This window comes from Camellia sinensis, unplaced genomic scaffold, assembly GCF_055761805.1.
Source record: "Camellia sinensis isolate YWXY unplaced genomic scaffold, ASM5576180v1 Unanchor1, whole genome shotgun sequence".
Classification (NCBI taxonomy): Eukaryota; Viridiplantae; Streptophyta; class Magnoliopsida; order Ericales; family Theaceae; genus Camellia; species Camellia sinensis.
This window is the reverse complement of record NW_028128987.1, coordinates 15,625,535-15,644,186: the sequence shown is the minus strand read 5'-3', so window position 1 is coordinate 15,644,186 and position 18,652 is coordinate 15,625,535. Positions and strand designations below refer to the sequence as shown.

At 33.8% G+C, this 18,652-nt stretch overlaps 2 long non-coding RNA genes across 4 annotated transcripts; both read left to right on the top strand.

The window, feature by feature from the left end:
* Positions 1-912: 912 nt before the first annotated feature.
* Positions 913-2,093, top strand: LOC114271648 (uncharacterized). Its single transcript, XR_014357620.1, has 2 exons — positions 913-1,590; positions 1,765-2,093. It is a non-coding gene; the product is annotated as an uncharacterized LOC114271648 (long non-coding RNA).
* An 8,956-nt stretch (positions 2,094-11,049) lies between these two features.
* LOC114271634 (uncharacterized) lies at positions 11,050-18,352 on the top strand. Of its 3 annotated transcripts, XR_014357619.1 has the most exons (5): positions 11,101-11,472; positions 13,088-13,258; positions 15,041-15,514; positions 17,412-17,450; positions 18,049-18,352. It is a non-coding gene; the product is annotated as an uncharacterized LOC114271634 (long non-coding RNA). The 3 variants fall into 3 exon arrangements; XR_014357618.1 differs by lacking the exons at positions 17,412-17,450; positions 18,049-18,352 and adding an exon at positions 12,545-12,642 and having other exon boundaries at positions 11,102-11,472; positions 15,041-15,778; XR_014357617.1 differs by lacking the exons at positions 17,412-17,450; positions 18,049-18,352 and having other exon boundaries at positions 11,050-11,472; positions 15,041-15,778.
* The last annotated feature ends 300 nt before the right edge of the window (positions 18,353-18,652 follow it).

Here is an 18,652-nt window from a genome sequence, read left to right as displayed (position 1 = left end):
ATCATAACTAACATCACAATTAATCATAATAGGCACCACAAGGACTCATAACGAACGTAACAAAAGTGCATAAATTTTATGATACACTCTCTCATAGAGAATGTATCATATTCCTAATTACAATATGTGATATATTAGAATATTAGTTATGATTCAATTATACACATTATAATATTAATTATGATTTATTATAATATTAATTATAACATTATTTTTAATTATAATAATATAGAAAATTAATTACAATATTTAGAAACATAACCCAATAAATAATATTAAGGATATAAAATATTCTTAAATTTTTTTTACTTAACACTACACACATGGCTGTATAACTCACACTCTCATGTTAGTGTTTAGAATTTTTGTAATGTTTTGCCCAAAACAAAAAAACAAAAAGAAGATTTTTTGTAATGCATATATGGTCGACAATCCTTCTCATTTCATATTCAGACAGATGAGTACAGTACAAAAGCACATATGTAGATATTATTATTATAAATAATGCTATATATATTAATTAGTGTATATATTAATGTACCAACTAGTGATATGACACAATTTTAGAAATTTTATTCGTTTATAATTTGTATAATAAATAGGGTCATTAATGATAGGGTAATGTTAGGGACACCAAATTTTCTACCAAACAAATAACCAAATGTTGTGGGGTCCGCAATTTTGTAGGCCCCACACCCATGTGAGACATTTGATTATTTATTTGATAAAAAATTTGAGACCTCTAACATTTTTCTTAATGATATTATAATACTAATTGATAAATTAATATACACGTTAATTAATACATATAGTACCATCGTATTATTATAAAAAATATTTGATGACTGAATTTTTATGACTTAAATATGTCAAAATAATATAATTTTACATCTAAGACATCCTTTTATTATTGCATTATTATATAGTTGTATTTATAGACTTCGTTTTGACCGGCAGGAAACCTACTCTTCCAAAACTCCGCCATTTTATGCGGAGTCCAACCATCCCCTCTCTCTATATCTCTGTATCTCTCTCCTCCCCTCTCTCTCAAAATCATAATGACCGCTCAGCTGCTGCGGTCGCCGCCGGTGAACCGGAGACTGTCGTTTTTGGGGAAGAAGAAGGACCACCGAGTAGGGGAGGTGGCGGGGCGGACCACGGCGGACTTGGCGGCGGTGTGCTGCTGCTGCCCTTGCACGGTCATGAATCTGGTGGTTTTGGCTGTGTATAAGGTTCCCATTGGTTTGTGTCGAAAAGCTTTGAAGAAGAAGAAGAAGAAGGAGAGAGAGAGGCTGATCAAGCAAAAGAATGCTATGTTTACACAGCCCAATAAGATTGTGCACACTCCTGGATTCGATGATGATGATTGGGACCGCCATCGATTTCAATCGGACGCTCAGGAGGTTTCCTGCAAGGATCCCACCGTCGCCGTCGATTTCGACATGGAGATGAGTAACCGGTTTTATGGTGCCGGGTTTTGGAGGAGTCCGTCTCAGAGGGAAGTGTAACTGTACCAACCGTAAAATTGTCACAACCGGACGATATATATGGAGAGAGTCAGATTGCCTCGTCTGCAAGGAATTTCCAAAGGTGAAGAAAATTGTGGCCTTAACTTTTTTTTCCTTCATTTTTTTTTCTCTATTTTTGGAGTTTATTTTGGAATGAAACTAAATCACTTGTTGGTTGGTTTGATTGGTGGGTTGTTGTTTTTTTCCCTTGCATAGAGAGAAATGGAAAGGATTTTTATTTTGTTTTTTTCTCCAGGAAATCATGGTCTGGGACATATCTTCTATATAACCAATTGTATCTGTGCGTGACTTTCTTAGATATTTGGATCAACATATGCACAAATGTCAAATGATGAGTTCAGCTTTTTTTTTTTACTTCTTTTTTTTTTTATCTTTCTTTGGTTTTCTTTTTATTAAGTTGTATTTAAATTATGAATTTAGATAGAGATTTGTTGAGAGAGGGGAAAAAATTTATATATTGAGATGTAAATAAAATATATGTTAAAAAAAATTCTTATCTTTTCTGTTTTTTTGTGTTTTTAAATTATTATTCAAATTTATGAATAAAGACAATCTTAATATTCATTATTGGTTCTAGCTTTGGATATATATTGTGAAATTTGTTGGATGTTTTATGTATTTTTTTTTTTACTCTTTTTATGTGTATAAATAATGGAGGAAAATCGCAAGATATGACAAAATAATAAAAATAATAATAAAATAATATGGATTTTGGCCAAACCAGATGACATTCTTGGATTGAAATCTGGGGGAACTTGGCATGGATCTGTCTACAGCTCGGTTAGTGATTATGGAATGTTTTGGGAAGTTAGTAAAAAATTAGTTTTTTAATTTTTTGACTTTTTTAAATTTTTTCGGCAAAAAATTGGATTCTTTTGAATAAAAAAGTTGATTTTTTTAACTAAAAAACTAAAAAAATAACTTTTTTAATTTGTCGCCAAAATCATCTTATATGACACAATTAAAAGAGTCCATGTTTCTCTTAAAAAAAAAAAAAAAAAAAAAAAAGGTCCACATTTTAAGATTATGGACAAAATGTGGAACATTTCTATCGCTTATTTTGATAAACCCACCTATGCATTATGAGAATTTTATTTATTTAATTTTATTTTTTATAATTGAGAAGGCTAATAGGTTCCGACTAATCCTGAAATTTAGCAAAGCACCTGTTTTTTTACGTGAGTGGGGTAAATCTCAAGTAATGTTTGAAAGCGTGGTTCCAAAAGAATTTATAACATTTTATGAGGATTGAACATTAATTTCCTTGAACCTGATACTTCACGAGGCACTAAGGTCTAAGTAATTGACCATTAAACTAATCCTTTTGAGGTGATTAATGATATGTTTAGATTATAAATTTAGGTAGAGATTTAGAATGAGAAAAAAATAACTTATATTTCACATTTTCATATTTCTTTTTAAATTTCTATTCGTGTCTATCTATGATCCAATTAGTTTTTTTTTTATTTATTATCCAATAATGAAATTTTGCTTGACGTAATAATGGAACTAAACATAGACCAACTCCTGCCTCCATTGTCGAGAATTTAAAAGGTCTTAAAAAGTAAAAGAATAGGTTCATGAAAGTACAAGAATTTTAAGTTTTTTCTTAAGAAAAATACTGGGTCTTTTGAGATGTGGTTTATAATTCACTTTTCAGATTATAATCTACGTTCTTCTTTCACAAAAAGCTGGTTTTAACCAACTTAAAAACTAATTATAACCATCTTTCTAAAATAATCCACTATCTAATAATGAAACTTTGCTTGACCTAATAATGAAATTTAGACCAACTAGGAAATAGTGCTCTCCTACATGTGTTTGCCAATAATTCAGATACATATTTTCAACCTTGATGATGCTTTCCAGGAACATAAGCCAAGTTCCGAAAATTGTTGCATCATGGTTAACTCACTTGCTGTTGGTTCAGATTTTAAGATTTGGAATTTGGTGGTTGATGGGTCGTGGAGGCGAGGTACCAAGCAAGCTGGATGTGTATGGGTATGCTTTGATGAAAACCAAAATCAAATCCACCAACAAGCCATTCAAGTATATACTTGGACACTCCTATTATAGATAAAGCACGAACATGCTATGAAGTAATTCAGTGGGCCACGAAAGAAGAACTGACTCCCATTTCTATATTCACTGATAGTCAGGTCTTGGTGGACATGCTGCGAGGGGTTATGTTGACAGATTGGGCTTTGCTCACTATTTTTGAAGTGTATGTGCTGTTTTCTGACCACACCGTCAAATAGGTACTCAGTTGGAGAACACCGATAAAATAGATTGCGCCCGAATGACCTGTCACAGAAGATGAGACTCAGGCGGTGGTTCTTCAACCCAAGGGCACTTCGATGATTAAGTCAATACTCAATTATCTCTCAAAGATAGCAAATAGTAATTAACTCTCTTGGTCAGAATACAAAAAAACGTACCACCCACGAGGGTGTCTTACTTTTATAGCCAGCACTGACCTAATCCTCGTAGAAGCCAAGCTTCAATAGATTCTAACTCAATGCTCATCATGGACTCTCCAATAGATAAAGATAACCTCCTAAGAGCTTTTATCATTATCCAAACTGAGATTCTCCCTTATCTGTTCATCTCGGATTTCGGTATCTTCGCAGATAATTTCAGCCTAACCGAGATCATCTCAGCGTCATGACCAGGACACGTGACACCTCAGCTGGCACTTCAGTGCCACCTTGGCCACGTGTTGTTATTCCCAAAAATAATATTATGACTGTTTAGAGGTGTAAACAATTTCCATGTATAATATATATGGCTGTTTTGTGGTTCTCAAAAAAGAAAAAGAAAAAAGAAGTAGAGGAATTATAAGATTTGGTTTGGAGTAAACTAAAAAAACTTATTAACTTAATTGGATCAAATCATATTTTTACTTTTTTCTATACGTCTTTTCATAATTAATAAAAAAGTTAAAAAATAAATTATATCCAAAACAAGCAGTCCTATGCCTATTGGAAAAGGATACTCATCACCATATCAAGTCTTAACACCTAAATGTCAAGTACATAATTACTCGTATTGAAGCCATTACTCTACTTCATTTTCTTCTGACTTGTATCAGATTGTTCTGTGGCCGAGCACTTCAATTGAACAATGCTAGTAGTGCTCGAGTTTGCATTAGAGTATCCTTTGATTTTTTCTTAAGATAAAAACTTGCGTGGAGAAAAACTTACCACACTTGATTTATTGTTACCGAAAAATATAAACGCACTACTTCAATCACGTGAAAATAACAAGAGGGAAGAACCCTGACTAGAATGGTCAATTGGGGGACTTTTCTATGTTTAAGTCAGAAAATGCTTTAAGAATCCCCAATAAAACAGTGTATGAGTATGTGGTCGATTGTGGGGCACTTTAGAAAGATGGAAACGGATCGTCGGTAGCACTACCCTGTCGCCCTTTCCTGTCGCCCCCAAAACGACGTCGTTTTGGGGGCGAATTTTCAGAAGAAAAAAAAAACGCAGAAGAGGGAGGAAGGAGAGGAAGAGGGAGGGAGGAGGAGGAGGAGGAGGAGGAGGAGGGGAAGGGCCGGACTGGAGGGGGCCATAAATACAGAGGAGGAGGAGGAGGTGGAGACGGGTCGGAGGCGGAGGCAGCGACGGCGGCTGCGACGAGGTGGAGCTACTGCGACGGCAGCGACGGCGGCTGCGACGGCGGCGAGGGACGACTCGCAGCCTCCTCCTCCTCCCTACCCTCCCTCTCCCTCTCCCTCTCCCTCTCCCTCTTCCTCTCCTTCCTCCCTCTTCTCTGCGTTTTTTTTTTTTTCTGAAAATTGCCCCCAAAACGACGTCGTTTTGGGGGCGACAGGAAAGGGCGACAGAGGAAGGCGACAGGTGATCCGGATTCTTAGAAAGATCGGTAAAAAGCTAACTTTTTGGTTTTTTTAGTCAAAAAAGTTAGTTTTTTTATCTAAAACAATCTAGCTTTTTGTCAAAAAAGTCAAAAAATCAAAAAGTCAAAAAATTAACTTTTTATCAACTTCTCAAAACACCACTGTGTACCTAGATTACTACGCTTGAGTGTATGCAAGTTTGCCCTATTGACCATTACTGTTGGTTGACAAATCTTTAGCACTCTCCCTACTGTTCCGCTATATATGGGATTGTGTCCCATATTTGCAATGCCCAAAGAATAAATATGCATGTTCATATGTGAAGTGGACTTTCCTTGACCTGGTTCACCTTGTGCTTGGCCCCTTAACCTACAGTAGCGTTTAACTGTCGGATCAATAGTAGAGTTCGACCGTTATATGGTGTTGTAACTCGAAATTTACCTCCCACAAGTTATATTCTTATTGGAAGAAGATACCCATAACTATATAAAGTCCAACACTAAAGGGTCAAGTACACAATCACTCGTTTCAAGCCATTTCTCTACTCCCATTCTCTTTCAACTTGTATCAGATTGTCCTTTGGTTAAATGCTCTAATTGGACAGTGTTAATAGTGCTCGGGATTGTATCAAAGTATCATCCAATCAAACACCCTATGTAAGCAATGTTAACGGTGCTCAATTTTGCAGAAAACAAATCACAATTATTGAATTCAACAATGATTCATCCCCCTTTTTCCCCCACCCCCTTTGACCCCCTCTCTCTCTCATTGGTTACATTTTCTTTTTCTTTTTCTTTTTTTTCTTGCTCCTCCAATCACCACTCGCCACATGACAAAGGGGGTGAGGGGTGACCTCTAAAAGAGGGTCCTAAACATTATTCTATTAAATTCAACAATGATTCATCTCCCTTTTCCCCCCACCCCCTTTGACCCCCTCTCTCTCTCATTGGTTACATTTTCTTTTTCTTTTTCTTTTTTTTCCTGCTCCTCCAATCACCACCCGCCACATGACAAAGGGGGTGAGGGGGTGACCTCTAAAAGGGGGTCCCAAGCATTATTCTATTGAATTCAACAATGATTCATCCCCCTTTTCCCCCCACCCCTTTGACCCCCTCTCTCTCTCATTGGTTACATTTTCTTTTTCTTTTTCTTTTTTTTCCTCCTCCTCCTCCAATCACCACCCGCCACATGACAAAGGGGGTGAGGGGGTGACCTCTAAAAGGGGGTCCCAAGCATTATTCTATTGAATTCAACAATGATTCATCCCCCTTTTCCTCCCACCCCCTTTGACCCCCTCTCTCTCTCATTGGTTACATTTTCTTTTTCTTTTTCTTTTTTTTCCTCCTCCTCCAATCACCACCCGCCACATGACAAAGGGGGTGAGGGGGTGACCTCTAAAAGGGGGTCCCAAGCATTATTCTATTGAATTCAACAATGATTCATCCCCCTTTTCCCCCCACCCCCTTTGACCCCCTCTCTCTCTCATTGGTTATATTTTCTTTTTCTTTTTCTTTTTTTTCCTCCTCCTCCAATCACCACCCGCCACATGACAAAGGGGGTGAGGGGGTGACCTCTAAAAGGACACCCCACACAAATTGAATTACTCCCCACACAAAATCTAATACAAAATTTCACGCACTGAATTATTTCTTATAAGAGGTTTGAGAGTTTTATCGTATTAGTTTTAATTATATATACATATATATGTAAAATAATTAGTAAGTTTAAGCTTTAAAGAGATCTCAAGGGCAATACATTAATCTAATGTTGTATTTGGTTGAGTGAAATGGAATTGAATGATTATCTTTTAAGTTCCTTAAGCCTCTTTTGGGGATTGTCAAAAAAAGTTAGCTTATTGACTTATTTTGGTCACATTATTTCTCTACTTTTTATACGTTTTTTTGTAATAAGTAAAAAAGTCAAATTTTTTAACACTTCTCAAAATAACTCTTAAGTTCCGTTTGTTTTGGGTTATACGGAGTAGATTGAGATTTCTAGTAAGGTGAGATCCACTAATATCATATTTGTTTTGAGAGATGGAGAGGGAATTCGTAATCTCCTCCGGACTACGAATAAAGGGGATTAAGATAGGCCTGTGGGACTTAGTATTAGAAATTAGTCCGTTGGACTATTTTTTTTATTTTTTACACGTTAGGATTTTTTTTTTTTTGAAAATTAATGTTTAATTTTTTGTATTTTTTGTTAAGTAAAAATCATTATTTTATTTTTTCTATAAATTTTTTATTTTTTATTTTTTACATGTTGGGCTTTTTTTTAACATTAATGTTTAATGTTTAATGTTTAATAATGTTTAATGTTTTTGTATTTTTTTTATTTGTTTTATTATTTTATATTTATTTCATATAAAAATAATTTAACAATCCCCACACTAACAACTATCATCAAAATAAACACAATTTTACTTAATCCCCTCACTATCATTTCCCTCGCTATTAATCCCTTCCATTCTATATTTGAAAACAAACGGGGCCTTATTTTGTGTTTGGATCAATGATTTGGGTAGAGATTTAGAATGAAAAATCCTTGCTCAAAATCTATTATTCAAACACAATTTTATAGAATCGTCATTGTCTTACAATGATAAATGACGATTCAGAAGAGACCCCCATTTTTCTTAACCCCTACAATCCCCACAGACACATATCAGTGAGTGATAGGAGGAAGAAAAAAAAAACAAAAAATAAAAAGTTAACCAATCCCAATATATTGGGAGTGGCGTAAGTAAAGAAAAAATGGAGTCTCAACCTTTTTTCATGACGATTTCATTTATGATATATTTATTATTATTTTTTTTAATCAATTAAACATGGGCAATGTAATGAAATAATTGTTTTATTTTACTTTTTTCTCTATTGAACTAAACATTACCTAAAAGAGTTGTTAAGCTCGTGATTTTGGCACTTTCTTGTTCTCTAATATTTTGTTTGTTTCACTAGAATAAATTAGAAGGGGTACTTCTGTTTACATACCACTTTTTATTTCAAGGTATACTATTAATTAGTTTATTTTTTATTATAATATTAACCTAATGTAAAACGACCACAAAGGATAAAGCGCTATGATATACACCTTATGTAAAATTACCATAAAGGACAATGATAAATAAAATACACACCTCTCTTTTGAAACGTTACTTACATATTTTCTCCCTCAAGAACCCAAAAACAAAAATCAAAAACCCTTAAAGAAACAATAAAAAATATACGTATTATTGAAGATTTTGATTGGACTAATGATGGATGCATCTGACAATATTGGTTTGGAACAATGGAGCAAGGAAAAGATTCAGTGTGTTTGGTTTGAGTTTTCTGGATTAAGTTTTTTGAAAATTGAATTTTTTAGTTTTCTTATTCTTTTATTTTTAGTGAATATTTTTTAAATTTTAAACATTTTTTTTACATTTTTAGATGTACCTTAGCTAGATGTATCTAAAAAGTAAAAAAATTGTGAAAAAATATTTTTAAAAATTAATAAATATATAAAAATACAAAAAATGTACTGAATTGTTGTATTTTTGGTATTTAGTGAATTTTTAAAAGATTTTTTTTACAATTTTTTTTACTTTTTAGGTGTATTTATGTTAGGTGTGTCTAAAAAGTAAAAAAATTGCTTAAAATATTAAAAAAATTCAGTAAAAACAAAAAAATACGAAAAATAAGAAAGTATAATTTTTTGAAAAGTATTTTTTCTGAAAAATGAAAACAAGCAAGCTTAGTTTTTCATTTTTTTTTCGTTTTCATGTACTTGCTGAGTAGTAAACCGTTTATATTCGTTTGGATACCCAAATTTAAACAATGTATTTATGTTCGACTCTCTAAAACCAAACAAGTTCTAATTATTCAATTTTCTAGTGTCAAATATAGTTCACATGTTCAGTTAATAAGTTCTGAACTTATAGCATTTGTTTAGTTTTTAATAGTCGAACTTTTGAACTTAGCTCAACTTTGTATTTCCGAACACTTTTAACAATTTTTTTTTTTTGGTTTTTCCAGAACTGTGCATCCATGGAGGGAGACGTGAACCAGAGGAGAATGGAGTGAAGTCGTCTTCAGCACGAATGGAGATCGGTTTAGACTGGTTCCTAAACCTCTGGGATGACAATGAAACAGAGAATGGAGGAGGACGTTATATGTTTTTTTTAAGTGGAGGTATAGAATATGAAAGATTAAAGATTGTGGATGGGGTGTGTGAGTGAGTAAGGGTAAAGATGAAAGATTGTGGATGGGGTGTGTGAATAATGGTAAAGATGGAAGATTGTGGTATGTATTGAGCAAATTTCTTGTTTATCAAATTACTTGAGGTGTGCATTGAGTAGTGGTGTGTCTTGAGATGAAATGTGGTGTATAAATAGAGGCACCTAATTAGAAGGGAATGGTTATTTCGATATAATGTCTATTTTCATGTTTGGTTCATTAGAAAATTGATAAAAATATATTACAAATGAAATCATTATGGGTGATTCTATTTATACACCATTAATACTTTCGGTACATATTATTAGTAGATTAAAATTCATATTCCAATAATATCCTTTAATGAAATGACCATTAAGGACAACATGGGGTGTATTCTACCCATTCAAAAATTTTGTATTTAAAAACACAAAATGCTTTTCATACGCCATCATCCTTATAGGGTTTAGGGGTTTTTCGCTCGGAACGGCTAACAGGACACCTTGGTGATCTCTGCAATGGCGCTGTCTTGGACCTGCGGGAGGGTAGAAAGGATTTTCCTGAAGAAAAAAAAAAAAACCGTATATTTTTTTTTTCTCCATTATACTTATTTTTCAAACTCAAAACATTATTATCTTTGAAGATTTATGATTTAAGAATATTGAAATCAATTAATTTTGAAGATTTGAACACCATAGATGACACTGAGATCGTTTAAACAAAGAAAACGTTAATTTGAACATTCAAAAAGTTAATTTATGACTTAGCTTTTTAATTTTTTATTTATCTCATTCGTATGCTAGGTACATGAGTTTATTCGTTGTGTTTGGATAATGAGAGTTGAACTTTTACACAATGTTCGATTATTTATATTTGAACAAAACAATTTTCTTCAAATTATCACTACAACAAAATGCATATTCGGCGACCAAAACTGGCGACCAAAAAAATTTAGTCACCAAAACTTGTGCAATTGGCAACAAAAAGATTTTTTAGTTGACAAAAGTAAAATATTTAGCTACTAATTTTTTTGGTCGAGGTATATTGGTTATTGGCAACCAAAAAAAAAATTAGTCACAAAAAATGTCAAAATTGGCCACAAGAAAGAATTTTAGTCGCCATATTTTGAGTTTTGGCTACTAAAACCATTTAGTCGCCGAAATAAAAAATAAAAAATTATTTTTTACTTTTGGCGACCAAAATTTTGGTCTCCAAAAGTTTATTTTTAGTGACAAAAAAGAAATTTAGTCTCCTTATGTTGAGTTTTGACTACTAAAACCATTTAGTCGCCGAATAGAAAATAAAAAATTATTTTTTACTTTGGCAATCAAAATTTTGATTACCAAAAGTTTATTTTCAACGACAAAAAAAAAAATTAGTTGTCAAAGAACTAAAATTTTTGAATGGAGACATTTCAAATATTTTGATGGTATTTATAAAATACATTCAGCGACTAAAAACTTTTAGTCACCAATAACCATTCTATAAAAATATCTCCCGCTCTCACCCTCTCCCTCTGTGTCTGAAATTTTTTTGGGTGCAACCGTCCATCTCTTCTCCACATGCCCTTCATCAATCTGCAATCTCTAACAAATTCACAATGTCTTTTCTTCTCAACTCTCACGATTTCTGAACTTTGTCACCAACAGTCAACTCTCCCTCTCTCTCAGCCGCATTCTCATGCTTTTGCTGTCATGTTCTTGTTCTCATTCTCAATCGATTGATCTTTCACTCTCACCCTCACTCTATCTCAAACAATCAGATGAGGATCGAGATCATGAGAATCCACTCTCCAATCCTGATCTTCTTTACTCACATCTCAGACGATCTTGATGTGGCGAACTCGATTAAAAGATCTCACATCTCAGTCTTCTTGGACGATCATAAGGTGATTTCAAACCATTTTTTTTTTACTGAATATGTACATTTTTTTAAAAGCCCCAACTTAATAACAGAGGATTTGTTTGTTTGTTTGTTTGTTTGTTTGTTTGTTTGTTTTTTTTCCTTGCCTTCAAACTGTTTGATAAAATGTCTCTTAGGCTTCTCAAAATTCTAAGCCACAAGCCTAACCCATTAATGGGTTCCATCAATTTTTTTGGTTTTCTATTTCTCTTCTTCTACTTTGAGTTCACTCTGTTTCTTTAGCCCGCAATGAATTGTTGGTTTGGGAAGTTGTTATGGCTTTTCCATTTGGACGTCTTTGGAATGACTTCTTTGATGTGTAGAATATGTGTAAAAACCCAGAATTGGGGATAATTGTGTTAGTTTGAATTGTTCCTTTGCTTTAAATTACTTTACAATGCACTTGTTTAACCTATCAATGGTGTATTACTCAAGTAGGTTTGAAGAATCTGCTTTTGTTGAGCCTTAATTGGAGCTATTAATTATGTTAATTATGTGATTTAATTATGTGATTAAGTGTTATCGATTGTTATGAGATTTATTGACTTGTATTGTGTGAATAGATAGGTTAGAATGAAAATTAAACCTGTCTGATTCACTAATTTTAACAAGTTAGAATTAAATCATTGGATAGGAATTAGAGCCTAATTCACATTAGTATAATTTAATATAGTGTAATTGAGATTATGAGATATAATTTAATTAGAAATGATTGAGATTATGGATTCCTGTTAAAATCCTTCTCTTTGGGAGTTGCCCAAATCTTTCGACTTGTAATTCCATCCAGGCATCTCAGAAAATCGGAGATTGTGTAATCTTTGACATCAATAGTAAGCCTTGGATTGGATTGGACCACATTGCAGGTCTAAGTTTAAGAATTTCAAGCATACTACTTCATTTCCTGATTTTCCATAACGTCCACAACACCGCGTACAAAATTGCATCCCCAAAGGATTTTCACCAAGTTGGAATAGTTATTTATACGCTTCGACCAAACTCTCCAAGCAAGATCACAATGAAGTAACAAATGCTTGGTTGTTTCCTCATTTGACTTACAGAACACACATTTTACAGCAGCCTGATCCATTCTTTCATGGCAAATACAAGAAGGTATCCAAACAAGCATAGCAAGATGGAGCAACATCAGAATAGCAGAGTTAGTAACCTTATTACTTAAAATTAAAAAAGATTGAATCTTTAATTTCCAACAGCATATCCCTCAATGGGTTATTTGGAAGTTAAATTAGTGACAATATCGAAGCAAAATTTTGACATGTTACTTATTAAATGGCAAAATATCATTATCTCAATTTTATTCAGAAAAAATCAAATATAAATGTCAATTTGTGGGTTGTGTCATTTTGAAGAACCGCTATCAAATTTTGACTTTAACATGAAGAATAGTGCACCATTGAAGAGCAGATTAGTTGGGCAACCCACTTGAAAGATGAATAGTAGCTCACCCATAATTAAGCCACTTCTACCGAGCAACAATATATTGTAATTCATATCATCTTGGACTCACTACAACAAAATGCACCTTCCCTCAATATGCATTCATTGCATTTTGAGTTAGCTCATCACTAATAGTTGTTTTGCAGCCATAATTTCTGCAAATATAAAGCTTGTGTATTTGAGAAGGAGTTTAGTTCAGGATCTTTTGACAGACCCTGAAACTTTTGAAAGTAAAGTGTTGTGAAGTTTTGTGAAAGTCAAATCTGATCCAAATGACTACTTCCAACAAAATTCTCACCAACTTCTGCAAGTTACAGGTATGTTTTTTGTTACATATAAATGCATTCATTATGAATTGTTTAATGTGTTTAAAAATTTGTTTTCCCGAGATTTACTCTTTGAGCACAAAGTTTATACATGTGATCCTTTAGTGGTTAATGAAGCCATATTTGAATATGAAATTGATTTTCATGATTTTTGTAAAGTGTGTGGTCCTTGGTGGCATGGTTATGTTAATAGATGAAATTTTATTCAGTATTTGGATTTATGTTTTTTATATTAGTTTAGCAAAAGGTGATGTAAAGAAAATAATAAATGGAACACATCATGAATGATGATTAACATTCAATGAGATTTTTAGTGATTTTGCAGAAGAATATTTGTGGTCTATTTGTCGGATTCATTAGCAACTAGTGATGCAAGATAGGACTATTATTAGTTTTATAATTTTTTGATAGGAATTGCAATATTAATTGACAATATGGATCAAAACAACGATCTTCATCATGTCTAGTGGTTATAGAGATATGACCTTATGTTATATAGTATTTGAGATGTTACTATTCAGATTGCTACTGCTTTTGTTTCTTGAGGTTAACTAATTTAGCTGTTACCTTTATTGCTCAATAATAGTGGTTCCTTGCCTTTTGAATTGGAACCTAATTATTTCTTATTTTGTCATATTATTATTACCAGAATAATCAGATTGTTGCCCAGCCTTGGTGATTGTTAAGAAAAACACAAAGATGGTGTTTGGGAAGTGAGTTTTTATGTAGATTTTAGTAGATGTAGGTTTTTATGAGATAAAAAATTTTTGGTGTTTGGGAAGATAGTTGGGTTTTTATGTGGTTGGATGTGATGTTTGTGAGAGAAAAAGTGAAATGATTATGGGGTTGGATGTGATATTTTGTTTGGATGTGTTTTTTTTGGTTTTGCAAAACTTTTGTCTAGTGGAAAAAATGAGAAAAAAATTTGGGATATGGCTTCCCAAACACCACCAAAGTAACAAATCAGATTTTGTAAACTTTTGGCATGTGGGGAAAAAGTCTTGGGTACTTTTTGAACAGAAATAGATTGAGTTGGGATGTGAAAATTGCTCAAGTTACAAATTACTTGAAGGGGAAATTAACTACATTCACATTAAGAAAATTGGTTGAATGCCCTTATATGTTAAATCTGGCAAGAATGAATTAACAGGATTCAAAAGGCACAAAAACAGGGCGACTTGGGTGTTTATCTTAGGTAGACAACTTGTGAAGCTTTGCTTTGTCTTATCTTTTTAAACTCTCAAGCGACTTGGGTGTTTATCATTTTTGGTGATAAATTCTCTATTGCTAATGTTATATATACTACAACTGTGAGTGGTGTGATGATGATTGATGTCTAAGGTTTTGTTAATAATTATATGGCCTTGGCAATATTTTTTGTTTTCAATTTTTTGGAATTTTTTTTTCCCCCCTATAGGGCAATAGATAGAACTTGCTGTTTGATGTATAGTTAGTGTTGTCTTAGAAGCAAAGGCTTTCTACTATTGGCTTCTTCATGCATGGATCTCACACACTTCGTAATTATAATGTTCTTCTGTATGTGAGTTTTATTTGTAGAGTTGTTATTAAACTATTGATTTTCATGTGCAGAGGCTTAATAAGAAGACTCACTTCTTCCATATCTTAGAGAATTACAAATTAATTCATTTCTTGATTATTTTATTTCATTCTTTGGAGGCTGATGAATACTTTCTTAAACTATTTCTCTACTATGCTTTACCTAACCTAATTTTGCTGCCGAGTGAAAACTTATTATGTTATCTCCTTTTTCAGTGCACCATCTCCTCTTTATTGGCTTCAACAGCAGCTATGCAGGTAGAGGAATATAGCCTTAGTTCCCATCTCATACAAATGAAACAATCTTTAAAGAGTGGTCAACAGCTAATGATCGGGAATCGGAACTACTTCATGACTGCACAGATGCTAAGCTAATAACATTTTGCTTTGCCTCTTCACCAAAGACAAATAATAACACTATCTGCGTTCAGTGAAGCTTTGTACATCTCTGCATTTTGTGGTTTCTAGGATTGAACAGATTTTTTGGGATCATCTTCTTGTGAATTTTGGATTCAGCATTACGAGTACATGACTCAGAAAAATGGATGTCTGCACTGTTCTAACAGAACTTGGAAGCTCTATGGGCTGATTTTCTATGGGGTGAATTTCTCATCTGTTTTGCTTTGCTGCTGGTGGCTGTCCAGTGTTGGCTTTGCTCTGCCCTGGTTTTGCTCTGCTCCTGTGAAATTGGTAACATCTGAAAGGGGATTCTGCTATTTATCTGCCTATTATCTGTTCTATTAGTTAGAGCTGGAGCTGCTTCTCAGTTGTTTGTTTTTGTGCTGGATGGGTGTTTATTCAGTTGTTTGTTTTTTGTGTTGTGTTGGTCTCTCACCAACTAGGAGGTTGGAGCTCATTATAGCTTCAAGCTCCTCTTTATTGATGTTGTCTATCATATGTTTTTATATGTGGTTCATCAATAAAGTTTTCTTTTGCTGATCAAAAAAAAAAAAACTCATTAAAGGTATTCTAATTCAGTTTTCTTTTTATAATTGTTTATAATTTGAAATGTCAATTTTATTGAATAAGTGCTAATAGTTAATTTTTATTTATTTATTATTATTATTATTATTATTTTCCAGATTGCTTTTAAGTGGGCTATTGTGGATATTTATTTTTGTGTATGAAGAGCATTTGTTCTGTATATAGAAGACATTTATTTTTCTACAACCCTCTATTTTGGAAATCTAGTGTTTTTGTATGTAATACTTAATTTAGATGGATTATACCTAGTTTGTGTGGATTTATATGATATTTGGAATATGAAGTTACAAGTTAAAGTTTTTGGATAGTTGATAATGAAATGAGTATTATTATAATAACCCAACCCTCTTATATGCTTTCTGGTATGCTTTCAGTCTCTTATTATGTGCACTTATATGGTTAATGTGAAATTCCGTGTGGAATTAAGTCTAATTGTGTGAATTATATGATTATGGGTTTATATCTGTCAATTATGAGAAAAATCTATTACCATTGTGATGTTTGGATCAGTAATTGAAAGCCTTAGAAGCTTGATAACCCGAAATTGACTTTATAATTGTGATAAGCATGATTTTTGGATTATAATATGAATTTTTGTAAAAATTTGATTTGGAATAATTAAATTGATTAATTTGGGGTCAACTTTAAGATGACCCTTTTAAATTCTTAACTTAGCTACTTCTATCACATAGAAATATCTCTTGAGAGAAGGAGAGAGTATAGAAAGGGAGAGAAAGGAGAGAAGGCTTCAACAAGGAAGAGGATTGAAGAATTGAGAAGATTTGTAGAGATTTGAGCTTATGGTAGATATAACTCACTTTGAATAACCCTCTCTTAGACTTGAGTAAGAACATCTCTACATTATGTAAGTTAGGGTTTATCATGAAGACCAAGTGTGTGGTAATTGATTCATTGGAAGAATACCTTTTGTGTTTAGTTGATTGGGGTTATGTTGAGCTATAAGGAGGGGAATTACAATTTATTCTTTAGTTTACATGTTTGAACTCATTTATATAGTTAGATGGTTATATATATATATATACATATCTTTCATACATAAAAAATAACCACAAGAAAAAGGGTTATAGTTTAATCAAGCTTGTAATTCATGCTATTGTGGTATTACAACTTGTGATTCATATTATGGTGATGTTATGTTATAATCTTGAGTTGATTTCCCCATTCCCTTTCTTTGTGATATGGTTGTTTTGTTGGATGTTTGCTTTGAATCGGACTGCACAAAACACGGGCTACGACCGCACGTGCGGGGTTCACGGCTGCACGTGTAGGAAGCACCACCGCACGTGCTGGGCTCACAGCCGCACGTACTGAAAACAGGGGAATTTGAAGTTAAGGTACTGAAATATATGCACGTGCGGGGCGCACGTGCGGCCCACCTTCCCGCACGTATGGTGAGGGGCTTCCGCACGTGCGGCCCAAGGGGAAATATTCTGTGTATTTCTTTTCTTCTGTTTGACCCTCTGGGATTGCTAAAATGTGTATTTGAAGCCTCTGAAATGCTTGTAATTAAATGAATGTTAAACGAATCAGATATTGCTTAAAAAGGAAAAGGGACTAATGTATGAATTGTATGTGTGTGTAGGTCACCTACAAGAAGGGACTATCACTCCGCTACAGCACTGTGAGTAATAGTACTGTAGTGATATGTTTATTTGCTACTAATAGTTATCGTTAGCATACTGTTATTCGTGAATGAGCTATGTCTTCGTATAATGAACAATTGAAAAACTCATGTGTGATATTGAGCAATGGTATACTTATGGACCTGAGGTCATTCTGTTTTGTCGTTGTTGGGCCTGAGGCCGTTCAGATATAAGTTACATCTTGATGACAGCCTAAGGCTGAGGGAGGTGATGACATGCCGATGTCTCATCGACCCTAACATGATTTGAATTGATTATGACTTATGGCCTAAGGTCGAGGGAGGTGGTGTGCATGTCGATGTTCTACCTACCCTCCAATGTTCAAACAGCTGTTGATATGTGGGTCTGAGGCTGTTCGGTATAATATTGGGCCTAAGGCTGTTCTGTATGATAATGGGCCTGAGGCCGTTTTGTATACTATTAGGCCCAATGCCATTTTGAAAATAAATACAAAACAAGAACAAACACGTGAATAATGTACTTACATACGGTGCGAGTTATGTTTATTCACTTGAATTACACACTTACTATTATTCACTGAGTCTCGCTCACTCTGTGTTATGTATGTCAATGTAGGTAATCAGTCCGGAGATCAGTCTTAGTCTAGCATAGCAGCTATTTTTGTCAACCCGCGGTGTCCAATCAATTCAATGAAGTTTATTCATTTTTGTAGACTTTCTTTCATGGCTCATAGTGTTGGTCACTAGCTCTTTTGTCAATTGTCGATAATCATGTATAACTTCCACCCTTGGATGTTTTAGTTATACCCTCAGTAATGGGGTTGGGTTGTATATATTAACATGTATATAGTTGCCACCCATGTACATGTTTCATTATGCGTTGGGTATTGTGATGAATTGTTTTGTGATCCTGGCAATTAAACACTGGCTCGATGGATGACATTTTAGATTAATAATTGCTTCCGTTCAGGCCCCGTACCATATACGGTATTCATGCTATATGATTGTCTAGTTTTGGGACTCATTGCGGGTCAGTCATTAGGGCTGAGCAAGGAATCCGTAAATCCATAATCTGATCCGATCTAGTCCAATCCGATAGGTTTGGATTGGTTTTTTGAATCCGTGGTTTGGTTCCGGATTGAAATTTCAAAATTCGTAGGCCACAGATCGGTTCCGGATTGAACCCCACGGTTTTGGATTGGAACCAATCCGGACCATCT